This window comes from Tachyglossus aculeatus, chromosome X3, assembly GCF_015852505.1.
Source record: "Tachyglossus aculeatus isolate mTacAcu1 chromosome X3, mTacAcu1.pri, whole genome shotgun sequence".
Lineage (NCBI taxonomy): Eukaryota > Metazoa > Chordata > Mammalia > Monotremata > Tachyglossidae > Tachyglossus > Tachyglossus aculeatus.
In genome coordinates, this window is record NC_052099.1 from 19635211 (window position 1) to 19657521 (window position 22311).

Consider the following 22311-nt stretch of genomic DNA (forward strand, 5'->3'; position numbering starts at 1 on the left):
AAGCTTACTGGATGCAGAGCACTGTACTAAATGCTTGGGAGAGTACAATAGAACAATAAACAGACACAAGCCTTCCCCAAAATGAGCTTAAAGTCCAGGAAAATTTCCTGGAGCTAGCACTGGGTGCTTGCAACTTAGAAACTCTCCTGGAAATTCACCTCCTTAAGGAGGTCTTCGAAGATTACTTTTCTTCTTCTCAGGTTCTCTCCTCCCAGCCTCATCAGTTATGGAAAGACAGCCGCATGTAGCGCTTAAGCCCATATCAGCTTGTGCAGTAGGGACCGTCTCTATATGTTGCTGACTTGTACTTCCCAAGCCCTTAGTACAGTGCTCTGCACACAGTAAGTGCTCAATAAATACGATTAAATGAATGAATGAATGAATGAATTCACTTGCCAATCTTTCCACCTTGTTGATATAACCTGATACTTCACTTTTCCTCCTATGAATAACTTTGTGTCTTCCAGTGTCTCCCACTAGATCATAAACTCCATAAGAACAGTGCTTAGTAGAGTGCTTGGCACACAGTAAGTGCTCAATAAATAAGACTGAATGAAAGAAGAAGAGGGATCAAGTCTCCATGATAGTCTTCTAAATGCTTTCATTTTTTAAGGGTATTTATTAAGCACTTTCTGCATGCCAAACATGGTACCAAGTGCTGGGATAGATACAAGATAATCATGTTGGAAACAGTCCATGTCCCATGTGGGGCTCACAGTCCTAATCCCCATTTTACAGATGAGGTCTCTGAGGCACAGAGAAGTGAATTTACTTGCCAAACCTGTGGGTCAGGAACATGTCTACTCATCTGTAAATTGGTGATTGAGATTGTGAGCCCCATGTGGGACAAGAACTGTGTCCATCCTGATTTCCTTGTATCTACCCCCGTGATGAGCATGGTGGCTGACGCATAAGAAGCACTTAACAAATACCACAATTATTATTATTATTATTACCCACCCTTTTATATTGTAGTCTCCCAAGAGTTTACTACAGTATTCAGCACACAGTAAATACACAATAAATAACTGGTAACCTATCTCCATTTTATAGAAGAGAAAATCTAGGCACAAAGAGATTAAGTGACCTGCCTAAAGTCACCAAACAGAACAGTGATAGAGCTGGGACTAGCACCCAGGTCCCTGACTTCCATCCCTTTTCACTCGGCCATGTTATGAACTACAGAGCAGCGTGGCTCAGTGGAAAGAGCCTGTTCTTGGGAGTCAGAGGTCATGGGTTCTAATTCTGACTCCGCCGCCTGTCAGCTGCGTGACTTTGGGCAAGTCACCTAACTTCTCTGTGCCTCAGTTACCTCATCTATAAAATGGGGATTAAGACCGTGAGCCCCATGTGGGACAACCTGATCTCCTCTCCAGCGCTTAGTACAGTGCGTTGCACATAGTAAGTGCTTAACAAATGCCATCGTTATTATTATTACAGAGGAGAGGCATTTCTCCCAGGCCTGAATCCATATAGCTTTTAGTCACTCACATCTTTAAGAAACAGCAATACTCTCATATTTAGTATTTCCATAAACCACTTGCATTTTTATTATTGTTCTTTATAGAGAAAGAGGTGAAAGAAATGTTCCTCAAAATCGATAACACATAAACCCTCACTTTTTTTTTTTCTGGAATGCCTTTTCTTCCCAGATTTGTAGAAATCATCTTCCCTAGAACCATAATCCTTCAATGGAAATTGTAGGTTTTGCAGAAAAACAGATTGGGTCAGACGGGTCTCAGTCTCAGGATTTTATTTTATTTTTTCACAAAGCTCGGCAAGGCCCAAATGATGCTTTGAATAGCTTGTCAGGAAAAAAGAGAGTGATTTTTAATGCAGATCCACCAGCTCTAAAGTCTTTTCATATCATCAGTACCCCTACAGGCAATGCTCTGAAAGGCAAAGTGAGGCATAACACCAAGATGAATGTTGTATCTTGCATCTAAGGAGACACATAATACAACTATAATAAAGAAACATATCTTGCCAGAAAATAATGGTAAATGAGTTCATTGTTCTAGGATTCAGTATCTATGTAGAAGTCCAATTAGACATCCGTTTTTTTCCTACTACAAGATGTTAGGTGATAGGTACTGTATTCCTTTTTAATTCCAAAAAAAAAAGTGATATGTGCTTATTAGGTACCAAGCACAGTACTAAATGTTAAGGTAGAGGTAGATAAAAAACAATCAGGTTCCCTACAGGGCTCACAGTTTGAGCAGGGGGGAGAAAGAACAGTTTTGAATATCCATTTCACAGATGAAGGAATTGAGGCAAAGAAATGTTAAGTTTCTGACTCCCAGAGCACAGGAGTCCACTATGTCTGAATATATGAAAATGAAACAGGTAGCAGTGTAGGCTGAGTAGAAGCTTAGTACAGTGCTCTGCACACAGTAAGGGTTCAATAAATACGACTGAATAAATGAACATGGGAATGGCTGCCCGAGGCCCAGGTTCTGGTTCCAGCTCTGTCAGTATGTGTGACCCTGGGTGAGTCACTCAGTTTTCTCATCTGCAAAATGGGGGGAAGGCTTTTATTGTTTTCCCCTTCCTCTTGCAGTGTGAACTTTCTGTGGCACCGGGACTATACCCAACTGGTTGTCACAGGCCCAGGGTTTAGCTCAATGCGGGCACATAGTAAAGGCTAAATACAGGTTTTCATTATTAATATAAGGAAACAAAATTATGATTGCAATGTTAATAATAAGGGCATTTATTATACTTACTATGTGCAAAACACTTCTAAGCCCTGGGGAGGTTACAAGGTGATCTGATTGTCCCACGGGGGGCTCACACTCTTAATCCCCATTTTACAGATAAGGGAACTGAGGCCCAGAGAAGTTAAGTGACTTGCCCAAAGTCACACAGCTGACAATTGGCAGAGCCAGGATTTGAACCTCTGACTCCAAAGCCCACGCTCTTTCCACTGAGCCATGCTGCTTCTCAATAAGGAAATCAATAAAACATCCTAGGTGATTCTAAGCTTTACAAAGTGAGTATCGTCCCACGAAGCATTCACTGATTTCTGGCTAGTTCATCCCACCTTCGTGTTTAGCTTGGGGCGGCGGGGGTGAAACAGACAAAAACATCTTGCATGTCTTGTACCGCAAACAGATTCAGCCAGAAATTTAGAAGTAACTGGTGAACCGGGGTGGTGAAGACAATGGTGGCCATGTAGGACTTGGCTTGGAATCGGGGAAATCATCCCAGATACCTCCTCCAAAGGGTTTATTTCCATTCCCTTTCCTTGCACTCTGCATTGTAATTCTTTTGGCTGGCTGTACTCCCACAGTTAGCTGGTGTGAGGCAGAGGAAGAGCCTGTGAAAGAAATGAAAATGATCATCCCTTAGCCTTGATGATGAGGATAATTGTGGTATTTGTTGGGTTTACTTTGTACCAGTCACTGTACTAAGTGCTAGGGTAGATACAATGAGATGAGATTGGACATAGTCTTAATTCACTTAATGGTATCAGAATGTTCTTATGGGATTAATGCAGCCTTAAAAGAGCCTAATATGTTGCACTTATGCCCTGGGAACTTCTAGTTCACTCCTAGAGGGAAACTGTTTGTGACAATGCATTTGATGAAAAACCGAACAATTTTGTGTGTCGGTGTCGTTCTGCAATGAATGTGACTTTTGAGTGCAGGGCAGTTTACCCAAAATGGGGCAGACAGAGCCTTGAGGCTTTGGGGAGTCTCCTGCAGTGCACCTGTTGTGTCTCGAGCTATTATTATCTCCTAAACTGGTTTAGGAAATATAAAACAATTATCTCCACATGCCACTCAAGCCACAGATTGAGATTCACACGGATTTTTATACTCCAAGGACTAGCTGATCCTGAAATCAGAAAAAGTGGCTTTTCAGATGGTTAACCACCCCTCTTGCTTAAATAATTTGATTGGGTGGGAACTTGCTATTTAACCTTCTTGACAGATAAAAAAGCCTCATGGACTAGTCGGGGGGTGCAAGTCAAGAGACCTGAATTCCAATGGTGGTTCCAACAATTACCCACTATGTGGCCTTCGACAAATCATTTGACTTCTCTGTGTCTCATTGTCATCATCTGGAAAATGGGGATAAAATATCTGTTCTCCCTGCCTTTAGACTATGAGCCACATGTGGGACTCAAGTGAGTTTGATCCGCTTATACAGTATAAGCCTCAGAGCTTACCACAGTACTTGGCATAGAACTGAGAGCTTAATAAATAACCCCATTATGATTACTAAATAGCATTCCAGGTTGTTATTGGCCATTTGGAAGCTGATAGTGTCTTATGCAACATCTCAAAAGATTAATTTTGAAAGGGCTTCTCGACATCAGTTTTTTTTCTTTCTTTCTTTCCCCACGCTACTTCGAAAATGCTCTTTTCTGAGCTGAAATATCCTTGACCGCTCAATTGATATTTGTTTTGTTCTCTTCCCCGGGAGACTGTGGGGAAAGAGGAGGAACAAATAGAGGTAATACTTTCTTCCTGCATCCAATGGAGCCATTTTTTGACCTCTGTTCTCCCCCTAGACCCAGTAAACTTGGTTTGAGACTAAAGTGATAGGCTTACAGGTTGCATCTTTTAATACTCCGTGGTGATAGAGGGTTGCAAGGTAATTACTGTAATCTCACCTCAATAGTCTTATCTTTCAAGATAAGACTTGCATACCAAGATTTCTGTTTCAGATTGCCAACAAAACAACTCCTGGTTGGCTGTTTGGTAACTACTTGGGAAAATGCTACACATCACAATTAAGCTCTCTCCTCAATAGTACCATTTACATATTCTGTTTTATATAGACATAAAAGAATGTTTCTTGAGGAAAACAAATCTACTCTCTCACGGGGCTCGATATTCACCAACACGTTGCATCTTTTTCATCATCATGAAAGTATTGACAGAAGGAGTTTACCCATTCAGAAATTGGCAGAGAGGTACACTATTGTGTATATGGGTGTGTATGTTTGGGAGTGTATATCCAGAAAAATATACTTTATCATCATCATCATCATCAATCGTATTTATTGAGCGCTTACTGTGTGCAGTGCACTGTACTAAGCGCTTGGGAAGTACAAGTTGGCAACATACAAAGACAGTCCCTACCCAACAGTGGGCTAACAGTCTAAAAGGGGGAGACAGAGAACAAAACCAAACATACTAACAAAATAAAATAAATAGAATAGCTATGTACAAGGAAAACAAACAAATAAATAAATGAATAGCATCCCATTGGCTGAAAGAATACAGGAACAAAGGAATTAGGAGTTGAAAGTCTACAGTCCAGAAAGGATGACAGTGAGTCAATAGAAGGATCAGTTATGAAAGAAATCCTGTTGGTTTTCTCATTACTAGAATCTTAATTACAATTGCATTGGCCCAATTAGTTCAAAACACAAGGCTAATGCTGAGGTTGGGTGGATTCTCAGCATCTGTGCAGAAGAGAGAGGCATCTGTTGCCCAGTGTTGGAGAGAAGGAAAGTGTCAACTCACCAGCTGTGAAGTCAGCCAAGCTCTTAAAATAACAAATGCCACCAGCAAAGGGATTTAGCACAGTTGGGGGGATGTGAAACCCATTGCACAAATGTAATTTAACCAACAGTTGTCACCTAGCAGGGCCGGCTGAGGGTCTAGTGGGAAGGGCACTGGCTTGGTCCTGGTTCTGCCTCAGGTTGTTCAGCCTGGGCGACAGTAAGCGCTCATTTGATGCCACTAAATGATTGATTGAAGTCTCAGCACTGACGTTCCTCTGTCACTCTCGACATGGGACTTCATGATCAGTAGTGGGACAGGACTTTTTTATGGAATTTGGTAAGCACTTACTATGTACTAGACACTGTACTAAGCACTGAGGTAGATACAAGTTACCAAGGTTGGACCCAGTCCGTATCCCATATAAACATCAACGTGACAGAGTGGATAGAGGACAGGACTGAGAGTCAGAGGTCAGTTCTAATCCTGGCTCTGCCACTTGTCTGCCGTATGACCTTGTGTGAGTCACTTCACTTCTCTGTACCTCAGTTACCTCCTCTGTAAAATGGGGATTGAGACCGTGAGCCCCATGTGGGACAGGAACTGTGTCCAACCCAATTTGCTTGTATCCACCCCAGCGCTTAGTACAGTGCTGGCACATAGTAAGCACTTAACAAATACTGTGATTATTATTAAATCTTTAGAAGCAAACACGAGTTTATATCTTGAATATGAGAAGTAGCATGGCTCAGTGGAAAGAGCCAGGGCTTTGGAGTCAGAGGTCGTGGGTTCTAATCCTGGCTCCACCACTTGTTTTCTGTGTGACCTTGGGCAAGTCGCTTAACTTCTCTGTGCCTGTCATCTCATCTGTAATATGGGGACTGAGACTGTGAGCCCCTCTTGGGACAACGTGATTACCTTGTATCTACCCAGTGCTTAGAAGAGTGCTTGGCACATAGTAAGCGCTTACCAAATACCATCATTATTATTATTATATAGCTCACAGTCTTAATCCCCATTTTATAGATAAGGTAACTGAGGCACAGAGAAGTGAAGTAATTTTGGTCACACAGCAGATAAGTGGCAGAGCTGGAGTTCGAACCCAGGTCCTTCTGTCTCCCACTAGGCCACACTGCTTCTCAATCAATAAGTTATATTTATTGAGCACTTACTGTAAGCAGAGCACTGTATTAAGCTCTTTGGAGAGTACAGTATGACAGAATTGGTAAACAAGTTTCCCATCTACAAGGAGTTTATAGTCTAGAAGAGTTTACAGTGGATTATCAAAGCATCTCTGCCCTCACCCCCTTTAAAGTTAAGGTTCCAGAAGCAGAAACAAACTGAATTGAAAAAGATGGAAATAATTTTATATGTAGTTAGCTAATTTCAATAAGCCATGTATGAAAGGAAATCAGCTATAGTTTTCAACTTGCATTTCCATCCAGAGCATGGGTAACTAGAAAGGAAAAAAAAACCCACTCATTTTAAATATGACTTTGGGCTTATCAATTATTCATAAATATCAATCACTAAATGGCTGATTTTATGATTCTAACAATTAATGTTGGTCCGAGAAGCAGTCTTATCCATAATGCTTCTGATTTTAAAATGACATGTTTATTATCAGTACTCGATTAACATTTACTAGTGACTTGTAAACTTTGAAAGGTAATCGATGGGTCATGAGAAGAAGACATGAACATTAAAACCAAGGGCTCCCGTAACTCCAGATGAATTCCCTTTTGACCTAGTTCCACCGTTTTACAGATCTGAGAAGCAGCGTGGGTCAGTGGAAACAGCACGGGCTTTGGAGTCAGAGGTCATGGGTTCAAATCCTGCTCCACCAATTGTCAGCTGTGTGACTTTGGGCAAGTCACTTCACTTCTCTGTGCCTCAATTCCCTCATCTGTAAAATGGGGATTAAGACTGTGAGCCCCTTGTGGGACAACCTGATCACCTTGTAACCTCCCCAGCACTTAGAACAGTGCTTTACACATAGTAAGTGCTTAATAAATGCTATTATTATTATTACTATTATTATTGTTATTATTATCTGTTGTAAGCAACTTCATTTTCATGGCTTTTGGAATTGTATTTATACCCATTTTATCAAGTGCAGATGGGGTGTTTGATTTCAGCGTAGTCTGATAATGTGGTTGATTCAGTGGAATGGCAGAGACATTTTGGCATGGTGCTGTCATGCAGTAGACATTGAGCTTAACTCTGGACATTAAAACAGAATGAAAATGGAGTTTGGGGAGCCTCTCTTGCATTTCAGTTCTGCGCTTCCTTGGTTGTGAGTCCCAGAATGAGGCTCTGTAATTCCTCTGCCATGGGGCACATTGCTTTCCTTGATTACCATTTACAATTGCATAGGAATCATTTCACTTTAGAATTATTCCAACGAGCACTGCCTTTTGATTGAAAGTAAAGCAGCACCCTGAGCCCATTTCAGAACACAGGCATTCCCAAGGAAAATAAATCAATAAACCGGTGCCAATCTAGTTTTGGTTTGAGTATATTATTACATAGTATACTCAAAAGCAGAAGTATATGATCTAGAAAACATCATAGAGTTATCTTAATAGTAGTAATAATAATGATAGTAAATAATAATAATAACAATGATAATAATTATAATAATTCATTTCATGCTTGTTATGTGCCAAACACTCTGCTAAGCTCTGGGGTAGATACAAGATAACCAGGTTGGATGTGGTCCCTTTCTCAACTGGACCCCACAGTCTAAGGAAGAGTGAGAATAGGTATCGGATCCCCATTTTACAGATGAGGAAACTGAGACACTAAAAAACTAAGGACTCGGCCAAGGTCACAAAGCAGGCAAATGGTGGAGCCAGGATTAGAACTCAGATCTCCTAGGCACATGTTCTTTCCACATGGCCATGCTGCTTAAGTTCCTTGAGGGCCAGTTTCTGGTCTGCTAACTCGTTTGTACTCTCCCAGGCACTTAATTTATCCTAGACATAAGAGCTAATCAGAAGAATGATAATAAATTTCTTGAATTTGACAGATATTTTTATTGTTACAAAATGTTTTCACATCAAGTGTCTCATTTTATCCCCCCAACATCCCTGAGAGAGGAAGGAAGGGAGAGCAAATCTCTTATTTCCATTTCATAGATAAGAAAACCAAGGCCTAAAGAGATAACCCCAGGAAAGCAACTTGGCCCAGTGGATAGAACATGGGCCTGGGAATCAGAAGGTCCTGGGTCCTTATCCTGGCTCCGTCACTTCTTTGCTGTGTGATCTTGGACAAATCACTTTGCTTCTGTGGGTCTCTCAGTTACCCCATCTGTAAAATGGAGATTAGGACTGTGACCCCCATTTGGGTCATGCACTGTGTCCAACCTGATTACCTTGTATCTACCTCAGCATTTAGTACAGTGACAGACATTGTACTAAGCACTTAACAAATACCATAAAATAATATAAAATAAAGTGAGACTGGTCCAAAGTTACACAACAGACACATTTTGGATGTGGGACTATACCTCAGCTCTCCTGACTCACAGGTATGTGCTCTTTGGTCAAGTCTATGCTTTCTCCCAAGATCAATCGGTTAATCGTTGGTCTTTACCGAGTGTTTACTGGGCAGAATACTGTACTGAGTGCTTTGGAGAGTAGAATGCAATAGAGTTGCTAGATACATTCCTTGGCCACAAGGAACTTTGCAGCAACAGATTCAAATCACGCTGCAGAGTTTATGAAGGACTTGAAACTCAGGGTTTTTTTCTTCATCTAGTTTTAACTAAGATGATCAGATCAATTTTCCTGAACCAGACTTTACTCCAAGATCCGGGATGGTGAAAAACCGATATGCTGGTGGTGCCAGGCATGGAGTTCTACCCTTTCGCAGCTGGGTTCACCCGAACAGTGCCCTAGAAAAGGGAAGAGGAAGATGTGGAGCACAGCAAATGAAGCGTTTAATTACGCGTGTTTTAATGGTACAGGTACCTGCTACCTATATCTGTTGTAGTTGTATTTCACCTGCGGAATCTCTCTGGCCTTTAAATCATTGTGGCACTGTGAATAGCATGTGTATACTTTAACTAAACAACTTACCACTTCAAGGGGGCTGCCTCAGCTATTAGACATGAACTCAGAAGTGATAAAGCATGGCATTGCTTTGGTAAAATGGAATAAGAAATCATTTTGACAGAGCCTAGATTTTGGTCTGGGTTGTTGAATATGTTTTTTTCCCCACTTTCTTTTCAAGGTCAATGTCTCTTATTTTATGTGGAGTACAGCATACATGACAGCTCAGAAAGAAATGCAGGCAAGCTAGGTTAATGTGCTGGGGTCAAAATGGACTTAAAGACTGAAAAGAATCTGCCCTTAAGACATTTTGTTATCCCATCATCATTAAAGATGAATCCTGATGTAACTGCAGTTTACGTGACAACCAAAGCCAAGCTACACTTGGAAGGAAAGATATTATATATTATATAATCCTAGCATTCATTAAGCTCTTACTATGCCTAAATGGCTGGGGTAGATGCAAGATAATCAGGTCAGGCATAGCCCCAGGTTCACCCAAGACTCACAGGCTTAAAGGGAGGGAGAGCGGCTATCATCTCTCCATTTCCCTGAAGAGAAAATCGAGGCTGAGAAATGTTGAGTGACTTGCCCAATGTCACACAGGGAGGCTTGGGCAGAGCTGGGATTGAAGGGATTTTGGCCTAGTGAAAAACTCCTGATTTGGGAAGTCAGAGCACCGGGATTCTAATTCTGGCTCCATCACTTGCCTTCTGGGTGACTTTGAGAAAGTCATTCAACTTTTCTGGACATCATTTTCTTCGTGTGTAAAATGAGGATGAAATAACTGCCACCTACCTAGGCATTGAGCCTCTTGTGGGACAGGTATTCAGATCTCATTATCTTGCATCTAGTACAGTACCTGGCACATAGTAAGGATGTAACAAATAGTGGTACCATTGTTATAATCCAGATCTCCTGATTCATTTATTTATTCATTCAATTCTAGACTGTAAGCTCCTTGTGGGCAGAGAATGTGTCATATTGTTATATTATGCACTCCCAAGTGCTTTGTACAGTGTTCTGGACACAGTAAGTGCTCAATTAATATGATTGATTGATTGATTTTACCAGGGGAAACTCTCAGCCTGTGGAAGCATGCACAGTGGAAGGGAATGGCACCAGGGATGAAAAGGAAAATCTTGGTCATTTCAATCAATTAATCATAATTATTGAGCACTTTCCATGTGCAGAGCACTGTACTAACCACTTGGGAGAATAAAATACTATAGAATCGATAGACAATTTTGGTCATTTCAATCAATCATAATTATTGAGCATTTTCCATGTGCAGAGCACTGTACTAACCACTTGGGAGAGTAAAATACTATAGAATCGATAGAGATGAGGCCTGCCCTCAAGGAGATTACAAATTAGTGAAATTCCTTGGAAGCACAGGACTCTTAAACCCACAGAATCAGGAAAGGTCTGGGCTAACAGTTAAAACATCCATTAGTGAGTAAACTGCATGTAATAATAACTGCTGTGGGGCTGGTTGGGGGGAGGAGCTGTGATAAAAAGGGAGAAAATCATGTTGGTGCAGGACGGAGTGGGAGAACAGGTAATGAGGGCTTAGTCAGGGAAGGCCTCTTGGAGGAGATGTGCCTTCAATAAAGCTTTGAAGGTAGGGAGGATGATTGTCTGCCGGATAATATGAGGGATGCCCTTCCAGGCCAGAGGCAGGATGTGGGCGAGAGGTCTGCGGCGAGATGGACTAGAGGTCAGAGGTACAGTGAGGTATAGAAAAGGCAAAAATGCACTCCTTCTCCACCTACCCATCTTGGCACAAGAAGGGTTTCTTTAGTTCCTAATTGAAAGTTCAACTATGAGGTCTGCAAGGTTCCAGAGAGGATCGGCTGGAACACGGCAGAAGAAAGCCCGTCTCCGACCATCTCACCCTTCCCTGGACTACCATCTTAGGAAGTGAAGAATTTCCATCCAATCATTCATTTGATCATATTTATAGAGCGCTTACTGCATGCAGAGCACTGTACTAAGCGCTTGGGAGAGTACAGTACAACAATAACCAGACACATTCCCACAACAAGCGTACAGTCTAGGGGAGTGGGGGGGACAGAGATCAATAGAAATGAATAAATTACAGATATGTACATAAGTGCTGTGGGGCTGGGAGAGGGGAAGAACAAAGGGATCAACAGTGTCTTTGTCATGTGGACAGAGCAGAAGAAGACAACCTGGAAGTCTCTGTGCTGAACAGAGTTTGTTTCTTGTAAGCCTCAACTTGTTTAGAGAGATTTAAATGAAGAAAATTATTCACATGACGGTAACTGATTGTTGTTTATAGGTACCATCTTGTTGACCCATAGTCATAGAAACACGTTTTATATATCCTCTGTCTATCCCTTTGTCCCACACGTATATAGCATCATCTTCAATAACACTTAGAGATGATATATACTTTGAGCTAAGCATTGAATGAGGCTCTTAGGCAAATGCAGTTGAAGTAAGACCATTTCCTGCTTTTGTGGAAGCATGTAGTTACATAGAGAGATTTACAAATGTTGTCAGCAGCCCCTAAAAGCTAGAGATATCCTTGCTTCTTAGGTCTTTGAGTTTGTAGGAAGCTTCTTTTGTTGCCAAGTTAGACCTGGCTCCTGTGACTGAATCCCTGCCTGGGCCAACATCATTTCTTTAATGGGACGCAGCATTGCCAGTAGAAAGGGATGAGCTTTGGAATCAGAGGATCTGGGTTCTATGTATATATATATATACATAGAGAGAGAGAGATATATAGATATAGATATAGATATAGATATATATACTTCGCTTCCAGAGAAGTGAAGGGCCTTGCCCAAAGTCACACACACAGCCAGGTTCTAATCCTGGCTCTGCTACTTGTCTGCTGTGTGACCTAAAGAAAGTCACTTAACTTCTCTGTGGCTTTCTTAGTCATCCATAAAATGCAGATTAAAGCAGGGAGTCCCATGTGGAACATGAACCGTGTCCAACTTGGTTAACTTGTAACTATCCCAGTATTAGTACAGTGCCTGGCACTTAGTAAGCACTTAACAAGAACCATTAAAAAATAAGAAAGCGAGAGAGAGAGAGAGAGAGAGAGAGCGAGAGAGAGAGCGCTGAGCCAAGTCCCAGGGTTGTGATAGGGATTTGATGCTGCTTGGGGATAAATGGGAATATATAAAATCCAATTATGATCTCTTGCATTGTAGTCTCCCAAGCATTTAGTACAATGCCCTGCATGGTAAGCATTCAATAAATACCATTGATTGATTGATTGATTAATTGAAGATCTCAAAGCCATATAGAAAGTTAGATATAAGCACTACTTTGCAGACTTTACGTTTGGTCTAAAGCAGTTCCACACTTTTCACTATCTGCTATCCAAAGAATGTGCTGACTTCCTTGGTAAAATGATCACATTTTCATCTGTCTGTGCATCATTGTGTGGAATAGTGCACCGACTAAATAGAAAACCTCACTGCCAGTGAAAACATTTGATTGTTCACAGGATTTTCCTAGCCCAGATTGGTGAAAATTTGTTTTCTTTAGTGTCTAGCCATGATTTGGTCATGGAAAAAACCATACTGAGGGGATGACTGTTTCGGCTACACTATGGGTGATTGATTGGAAATGAAGAACCACTCAGGGGTCTGATGAGGTCGACAGAAACAGCAGGAAACCTGAAAGTAACTGGCTGGACAATGAGGATGACAAAGACCACAATGACTATCCTACTGGCCTGTGGCACTGTGTCATAGTATCAGCACAATTATGTAGCCGTTTAGGCCAGAAATGGGTTCTGCACATACTATTCTTATGTTTGCTTTGTCTCTCCCTTCCCTCCGTGTATGGACCACCCCACTGAAAACACAATGGACGCAGGTGAGATAGTGGAAGTACCTCTGTCCATTCCAGAAGGTCATAGACTGTAGACTGTAAACTCATTGTAGGCAGGGAATGAGTCTCTTTATTGTTATGCTGTTCTCTCCCAAGAGATTAGTACAGTATTCTGCAATAGTAAATGCTTAATAAATATGATTGACTGACAGTAGCGCTATCATATATGCTTCCACAGCCATAGCTCCCAACCACTCTAATATCTTTGACCCTTTAAGATGCTTCTTATTCACTGCCATGACTTCTTGTGTAGATAGCATTATTCCTTATTCATTCTCCTTTGTCATCTGTGCATCTAGATCTGAGGCCTTTAACATTTGTTACTCAGCCCCATAGCGGTTAAGTACATACTGTAACTCCCAAGCACTTGGTACAGTGTTCTGCACACAGTTAGTGTGCAAGAAATATGATTAATTGATTGATTAGTTGAATGTCTGTCTCCCTCTCTATACTACAAGCTCCTTGTGGGCAGGAATGTGTCTACTATCTCTATTGTATGGGATTTTGCCAAGCAGTTAGTACAGTGCTCTGTACATATTAGCACTCAAAAAATACCAGTGATAGATTAGTTGATTAGTTCAGTGCACATTCCTCAGCCCCTCCCATATGGTTCTATGGCCACTCTAGAACCTCTAATCTTAGCTTAATCAATCAAATTTATCGATTGCTTACTGTGTACAGAGCACTGTACTGAGCACTTGGGAGAATACAACAGAGAAGCAGCGTGGCTCAGTGGAAAGAGCATAGGGTTTGGAGTCAGAGGTCATGGCTTCAAATCCCAGCTCTGCCAATTGTCAGCTGTGTGACTTTGGCCAAGTCACTTAACTTCTCTGTGTCTCGGTTACCTCATCTGTAAAATGAGGATTAAGACCGTGAGCCCCGTGTGAGACAACTTGATCACCTTGTAACCTCCCCAGTACTTAGAATAGCGCTTTGCACTTAGTAAGTGCTTAATAAATGCCATTATTATTATTATTATCAACAGAGTTGGTAGACACATTACCTGCCCACAGCAAGCTTATAGTCTAAAGGAGGAGACAGACTTTAATATAAATAAATACATTATGGAGACAGAGGGGGTGGTGAAGCATGCAAATCTGATGCAAGGGTGACACAGAAGAGAGTAGAGAAGCATAGAAACTTAACTCATTTTAGCAAAAAAATGAAGTGTGCCTCACTCTTTCACAAAATACTACTCAAAGATAATTGGATGAAGATTGTTCAAGTCTCCAAACCTGTACCTTTGATTGGAGAAAAGCAGTTAGTTTTTGAAACAAAGCCATTAAAAATGAAAACTTTCAGTTAAATCTAAAAAGTGAAAATCATATGACTTGTTTCCATTACTAGCTGCTGAATTTCTAATATCTTTAAAATTATTTTCCAACTATCGTTTTGAACTTTTCTTATTAGAAATGCAATTTTACTGTACAATGATTTAATGTCACCAACTATGTCCGAGATTAATGCTAGTAATCTTACAGATGCAGTGACACTACAATTCTCCATCATAATTAGTTGCTTTTTTCTCCATCCATTGTCTGTCAGAGAAATCTATTTCATTGTTTGAAAATTAGTTTACAGAAGAGAGGGCACACTGCCTTCACTCTGCAGTCTGTATATGGTTGTATAAATTCCCCTATGACCTCATAACATGATGTGAAATTTCAAGAAAATTGATCCTCTGAAATTTAATTTGATAATGTTGGTTAAAATGTGTAATTCGAATTATGGTATTTCTTAAATGCTTATGAGATGCCAGGCACTGTGGTAAAAGCTGGGGTCATTACATATTTTTGTTTACACACCTGGTGGGAACCAGTGGATTAAAAATTAAGAACTGGAAGCAACTGGGGGAGTAATTTGATCAAGAGGAAAGACCACAGGTCCAGGAGCCACGGGACCTGGGTTCTAACTGCAGCTCCACAACTTGTCTGCTGTGTGACCCTGAGCAAGTCACCTAGCTTCTCTGTGCCTCAATTTCCTCATCTGTAAAATGTACACTTACCAGTTTTCCTTCCCTCAGACTATGATCTCCATGTGGAATACAGAGCATATCCAACCTGATTATCTTGTATCTGCCCTAGCAAACAGTGTGGCTCAGTGGAAAGAGCCCGGGCTTTGGAGTCAGAGGTCATGGGTTCAAATCCCAGCTCTGCCACTTGTCAGCTCTGTGACTTTGGGCAAGTCACTTAACTTCTCTGTGCCTCAGTTACCTCATCTGTAAAATGGGGATTAAGACTGTGAGCCCCCATGGGACAACCTGATCACCCTGTAACCTCCCCAGTGCTTAGAACAGTGCTTTGCATGTAGTTAACGCTTAATAAATGCCATCATTATTACTGTTATTATTATAGTGTCTGGCTCACTGTAATTGTTTGACAAATGCCATTAAAAAAAAAGTTAAGTTGTGGTTCTCTTCTGCTTGGTACATAGGCAAACTGATTCAAGATTTCCCTGGTGAAAACTAGCTATCTAGTGTTTAGTTTCTCCCCATCCCCCAGCACACACACAATAATAATAATGCATTTCACCTCTTGAAATGCGGCTCATAAACTTAAGCTAGATTTCTCTACAGTTTGATCTTGCGTTGAACTACAACTGAATTTCAAACGTTTTAAGTGTTTCTAATTCCCAGAGTATCCATTGGCATCTACAAATCATCTGCAAAATGAGACTGGCTCTGTTAGCAGAACAATGTGCTAGCAGATTTATTACTAAACCTCAAAGGACAAGAGTCATCTTTTGGAGCAGAATTTTCAAAGAACAGGATCAAAATACATACCCATCATTGGGTGGATGGTAAGGAAAAGCACCATTAGGAGCAGTGCAAAGCCACTTCAGAGAGGGGAGACCTTTGTGGTTCAGTAAGGAAAATGTAACAGCTTTTTAGATATGGGGTTTCAGATTAATTTCTGATTAAGCATATGGACTGTGCGTCTAAGTGTAGGCCAATTTTCAGAATCAAAGCCTGAAAGTAGTGTGGCCTAGTGGAAGAAGCAGAGATCTCAGAGTAAGGACCTAGGTTCTAATCCCACCTCTGCCATTTCTGTGCTGTGTGACCTTAGACAAACCGCTTAGTTTCTCTGTGCCTTTGATTCCTCATCTGTAGAATGTAGACTAAAAACTCCTTCCTGCTTAGATTGTGAGCCCCATTTGGGGCAGGACTTCCTTACGTGCACCACCTTCAACTCAACCCCCACTCCAAGAACAGAGAGGTGTTAAAGATAGATAAATGGAGTTACCTGACAGGTTTGAAGGTTTAAGAATTTAATCCAATGTCCAAATTAGTTTTAGAGATTCACACTCTTGTCTTATCTCTAACAATCTGCCGGAATCATAGCCTAATGGAATGAGCAAAGGAGTGGGAATCAGAGGACCTGGGTTCTAATCCCAGCTCTACCACTTGTCTGCTGTGTGACCTTGGACAAGTCACTTAACTTCTCTGTGCATCATTTTCCTCATCTGTAAAATGGGGATTAAATACCTGATTTCCCCCTCCTTAGAATGTGAGCCCAGTGTGTGAAAGGGATGGGGGTGTCTCATCTGATTTCACGGTATCTACCCTAGTGCTTAGTAGTAATAATAATAGTGATGGTATTTGTTAAGTGCTTACTATCTGCCAAGCACTGTTCTAAGTGCTGGGGTAGATACAAGGTGATCAGGTTGTCCCACGTAGGTCTCACAGTCTTAATCCCCATTTTACAGATGAGATAACTGAGGCAAGGAGAAGTTAAGTGACTTGTCCAAAGTCTCACAGCAGACAAGTGGTAGAGCCGGGATTAGAACACATGACCTCCGACTCCCAAGCCTGTGCTCTTGCAAACTAAGCCATGGATAGTTCAGAGTACCAGTTTACAAGTACCACAGTCATTATTAACTATGCTTTATGGAGTAGGATAGAGGCCTGGTCCATTCTTGCCATTCCTGCCATTCTTCTCCATTGTTATAATTAATGTAATGGCCAGGGTGGCATGGAGAAATCAGTTACCCTTATTATTGCTTATACAACATTTTGTGAGGATCTTCCAATACTAATTTTAACAAACATTTTTAAAAACGTATTGGGAAAAACTGCTTACTCTCCTTAAGTAAATCAGACTCTCATTTATTTCAATGGAGGTGGGCAGAATGAACAGTCTAGGTGCATTTATAAATATGCAATATGACCTTTTTCACCTAATTTGAATTTCAGGGTTGGGTGGCCATAAAATAATTCAGACTACTGATTTCTATCCTTGGCATCTTTGCAGGAAAATTCAATTTTAAGGCGTATTTTAGAGCCAATGCTTATGGTTCCTTTTAACTTAACAAACAGGGTTGTTCTTTTTCCAAGTGTCTGTTGACTTTAGAGCACAAAATTGGCTGGTTTGCAATTGAGGAAAAGTTTTATTTTCTCCTGGAAGCCAGGATGCTTAGTCACAAAGATTGAAAATATTGACTTCACTTCACTGTGAGGAAGTGGATTTGATTATACTTCACACAAAGTGGAAGTGATTTTATTTTGTCTCACTTAGATTCTTGAATATTGTTTCACTCAAAATATTGAGTAACCAAGTTTTCATAATTTGTTCTTTGTCATTCTTCCCATAAAATATATTCGTCGTTCAGTTTTAGGTGATGTTTCTTTTAATCAATAAATGTAATGATTTGCCACCACCTGTTTACATCAAATTTGAATCAAACAAAATTAAACAGTGCACAGTATAAGCAATTTTTAAAAAACTAATTTTAATTCCATCATAAGTCTTTAAAGGTTAACATTTTAATTATTTAGCTTATAAAATTGGCAGCTCTCCAGCTAAGATTCAGAGCTTTTAAGATTGTGCAGTCCAAGACACAACCATTTTCCTACCTATATCATTATGAATTGGAACATGTATTAATGGTTAATGTAATATTTCAAAATATTTCTATCGTAAGAATAGAGTTATAGTATGGTTTTATATAATTCAAAAAAGCAAACAGAAACCCTTCATCAAACTGTGTAAATTTGCAACTAGGATTATCTCTTTATTTTGAATTCAATTAATGAATTATAGAATTTGAAACTTATTTATGACTTCTGTTTAGTGCTATGTGTCAATTACTGTTCTAAGCATGGAGGAGATACAAGTTTAATCAGGAGAGACACAGTGCCTGACCCACATGGCCCTCTCAGTGTGAGGAGGGAGCATAGGTTTTTAATCCCCATTTATGAATAATAATAATAATAATAATAATGGCATTTATTAAGTGCTTACTATGTGCAAAGCACTGTTCTAAACCCTGGGGAGGTTACAAGGGGATTAGGTTGTCCCAAGGGGGGCTCACAGTCTTAATCCCCATTTTACAGGTAAGGTAACTGAGGCACAGAGAAGTTAAGTGACTTGCCCAAAGTCACACAGCTGACAATTGGTGGAGCCGGGATTTGAACCCATGAGCTCTGACTCCAAAGCCCATTCTCTTTTCACTGAGCCATATTGCTTCTCTAAGGAAACTAAGGCCAGAGAAGTTAAGTAACTTTCCCAAGGTCACACAGCAGGCAAGTGGCAGAGCTGGAAGAAGAACCACTGATTCCTCTGCCTCCCAAGTCAATAGTCATTCCTCTACTCTATGCTGTTTCTCACAGTTCTCTGCATATAGTAAGCATTCAATAAATTCATGGATTGTTTGATTTATTCTTGCACCACTTACACTCCTGGAAGACTTGCTGTGGTGGGGATAATTTTGAAAATATACACATTTATTTTCTTTCATATGGTTCACCATTGACAAGTGGACATAGTCAAAACACCGAGAAACGTTTCCAAAAGTTGGTTCAGTTGGATAGTTTTGCTACTTACCATATAGAAGAAAGACAGCTTTTTTAAACTTCTCTGTGCCTCAGTTGCCACATATCTAAAATGAAAATAGAATACCAATTCTCTTTCCCTACTGGACTTGTGAGCCACAGGAGAGACATGAGCTCTGAATGAACTGATTATCTTCTATCACCCCCAGCACTTGGCATATAAAAATATTAGCCTTATAGTTATTACTATTTCCACTTTGTTCTTTTCTGTTCTGCAAAACATATTTTAAAAGACAGTTCATGGGACTTTGATGCATTATTGCTTCAGATATTTTTGATTTACACTAAAGTGATTTATCTCAATGTCTAGAGGCAATATATGAAAAATACATGATGTTATACATACACATGCACATTAAAGTCTAAAAATCAACTTCTGATTAAGACAGTTTTAAGTATTTGTGCGGAATGGTAGTGTTGGCACCATAATAAGCACTTGGGTAGTACAAAACAATCTAGTAACTAATTCTCCACCCATGACTCTCCTGGGGAAATAGACATAAATGTATGTATGAAGAGAGTGATCAAAAATAAATAACTTTTGAGAGTAGGCAGATATAAGTAAGTATGTAAGTGTCAGAGATGGCTGATGGGTTTGTATACTTGGGATCTTGGGAATTAATTGGGCAAGGCCCATTGGAGGAGATGAGCTTGCAGGAGGATTGCAATAAGGTGAGGGCAGTGGTCTCTTGGATTTAATAAGTCTCTCCCCTAGACAGTTCTTACTGATGGATTTCTGTGCCCACATCATAGAGGACATATAGAACCCCCTTTGTATTCATTAGAGTTTTGATTTATCATTTCACTCTTCACCTAGAGCTTTTCAAGAGCACATTTCCTGGGGTGTGATTGAAATCTGCTTCCTCACCAAATTTTCTCATTGCATTTTTAAGACAGAAGGGAGCAGATAGCCATATCACTCTAAAAAACCGTGCTGTTTAAGTGTCTAGCTATCATAGGCTAACAGAATAAAAATAAATATAACACATTTACTAAAATGCTTACTATTGTTTCCTAGCTAGCACTTTGAATCATTTCCGCGGTTAGAGTGTTTAGTGAAAAAGCGCTAATGAAGTGTATTTCCTAGGAAATACTGTGACATGCATTAGTATATCCCCCAGAATCCCCACAATTGACAAAAATGATAGAAACATGTTAAAAAGTGATCTGTCACAATATATTTAGTTCATGATGAAATAACAGTAAGAACACTTAACAAGAAGGGAAAGATCTCTTTTACATCTTGTTCAGCAAACCAACATGTTGTGTGTTAACAGAATAAGATCTGCCCTTATCAAGGCTCTATGGATCTGTTGCCATTATTTGATGCAAAGTTGAAGTGGAAAGTCATCATTCTACTCAAAATACTTTGATGGGAGAAGAAGGAAAGCACTTAAGCCATGGTAAACTGTACAATGTTATAAATGAGAAAGTGCTGTATTACTTGCAGTTAATGACGTAGGGGAAGCAGCATGATAGAGCTTGAGCCTGGGACTCAAAAGGTCATGAGTTCTAATCCCAGCTCTAACACTTGTCTGCTCTGTGACCTTGGGCAAGTCGCTTCACTTCTCTGGATCTTAGTTCCCTCATCTGTAAAATGAGGATTGAGACTGTGAGCCCCACGTGAGACCGTTATGCTTATATTCACCCCAGCACTTAGGATAGTGCCTGACATATAGTAAGTGCTTAACAATGGCATAATTATTATTACTATTATTATTAACACTAGGGTGAAATGCCAGAAGAAGAGCCTTATCATGACCGCAGATCAGTGTTATGACCAAATGGTAATTTAGAAATCAGATGATCTGGCTGGCTACCTTCTGTCTATCTCTTCTTCTTCTCTTTAAAAATGGATTTGGGGACACAACCTCTTAGCTATCGGAGCTCTGTATTCTTGGGTCTCCGAACCCCTGTGTAGATGGTGCTTGTCAGGCAGAGAGACTCCACTATTTCAGAAAGTCCCACTGATATTCCTGCAACCCGCTGCTGTTCTGTGCCACTGAGGAAATTGTGGCCACTCTTGGCCTAGTGTGTAGGTACGTGTTTGTGTATGTATGGATTTTGTTTGTGTGCATGTGTATTTGTCGATACATGTGCTTGTGTGTATGCATGTGTGCGTTTCCAGTCTTTCTGGATTGATTTAGGTGTGTGGCAGGTGACTATGTGTGGGTCTGTGTCAGTGTGCATGTTGCACACGCTGGAGAGACTGGCTGCTCTGTGATCTGTTTCTGTCCCTCTGTTAGCACTCTATGTTTGACCGTCATTCATTCAGTTGTATTTACTGAGCATTTCCTGTTTGCAGATCACTGTACTAAGCACTTGGGAGAGTACAATACAATAATAAACAGACACATTCCCTTTAGATTGTTTCATATATTGAATTAGTTAATGATTTCCAAACATGGCATGGGGCGGGCATTTTAATGGATAAAAAACAAGGGTAAACCTTCATAGACTTTTAACATTATTTTTAAGCACGCAGTCTCTTGCCTTTCAATTTTAAATTACAGTAAATCTCATCATTAAAAAATATTTCAATTATAACTTTAATTAAATGTCACTGTTAAAATTGTTAAAATAACTGAATATAATTGAAAAACTGGTGAAATGTAACTTTCTCCAATAAAGGGAGTATCTCAAGCTAGTGTTGAGATTTTAATAAAAAAAAATACTTTCAGATCTACATAGCAAAATCTCTGAATTTTCTTCTACCTCATCTGTGATCTATTATGAAGCCATTTGAAGACTATCATGTTTGTGTTTTTAGAGCTTTTGAGTCAGGACAATTCAGAATTGCAAGAGAGTGTTCAGTCAATCACGTAATCATTTATTGAGAACTTACTATCAAGCCATCAGTGATATTTATTTAGAGATTACTATCAATCCATCATTGGTAGTTACTGTGTCCTTGCTTATCGTGTGCAGCGCACTGTAGTAAGTGCTTGGGAAAGTACAGTGCAATAGGGTAAGGAGAACTTTTTAATGTGGATTTGTAGCAGGAATGAGTGGAAAGGCTGTGGATAGGGTCATGGGTGCTGATGAGGTGTGTTTGGGCAGAGTGGGGAAGGGGGAGAGGATCCTACAATAG

General features: G+C 40.2%; 1 protein-coding gene across 2 annotated transcripts in view; it reads left to right on the forward strand.

Annotated features, from left to right (window-relative positions):
• Nucleotides 1-22311, forward strand: part of CDH12 (cadherin 12) — a 497253-nt gene that overhangs the window by 294592 nt on the left and 180350 nt on the right. The gene's annotated exons all lie outside the window — the stretch shown is intronic.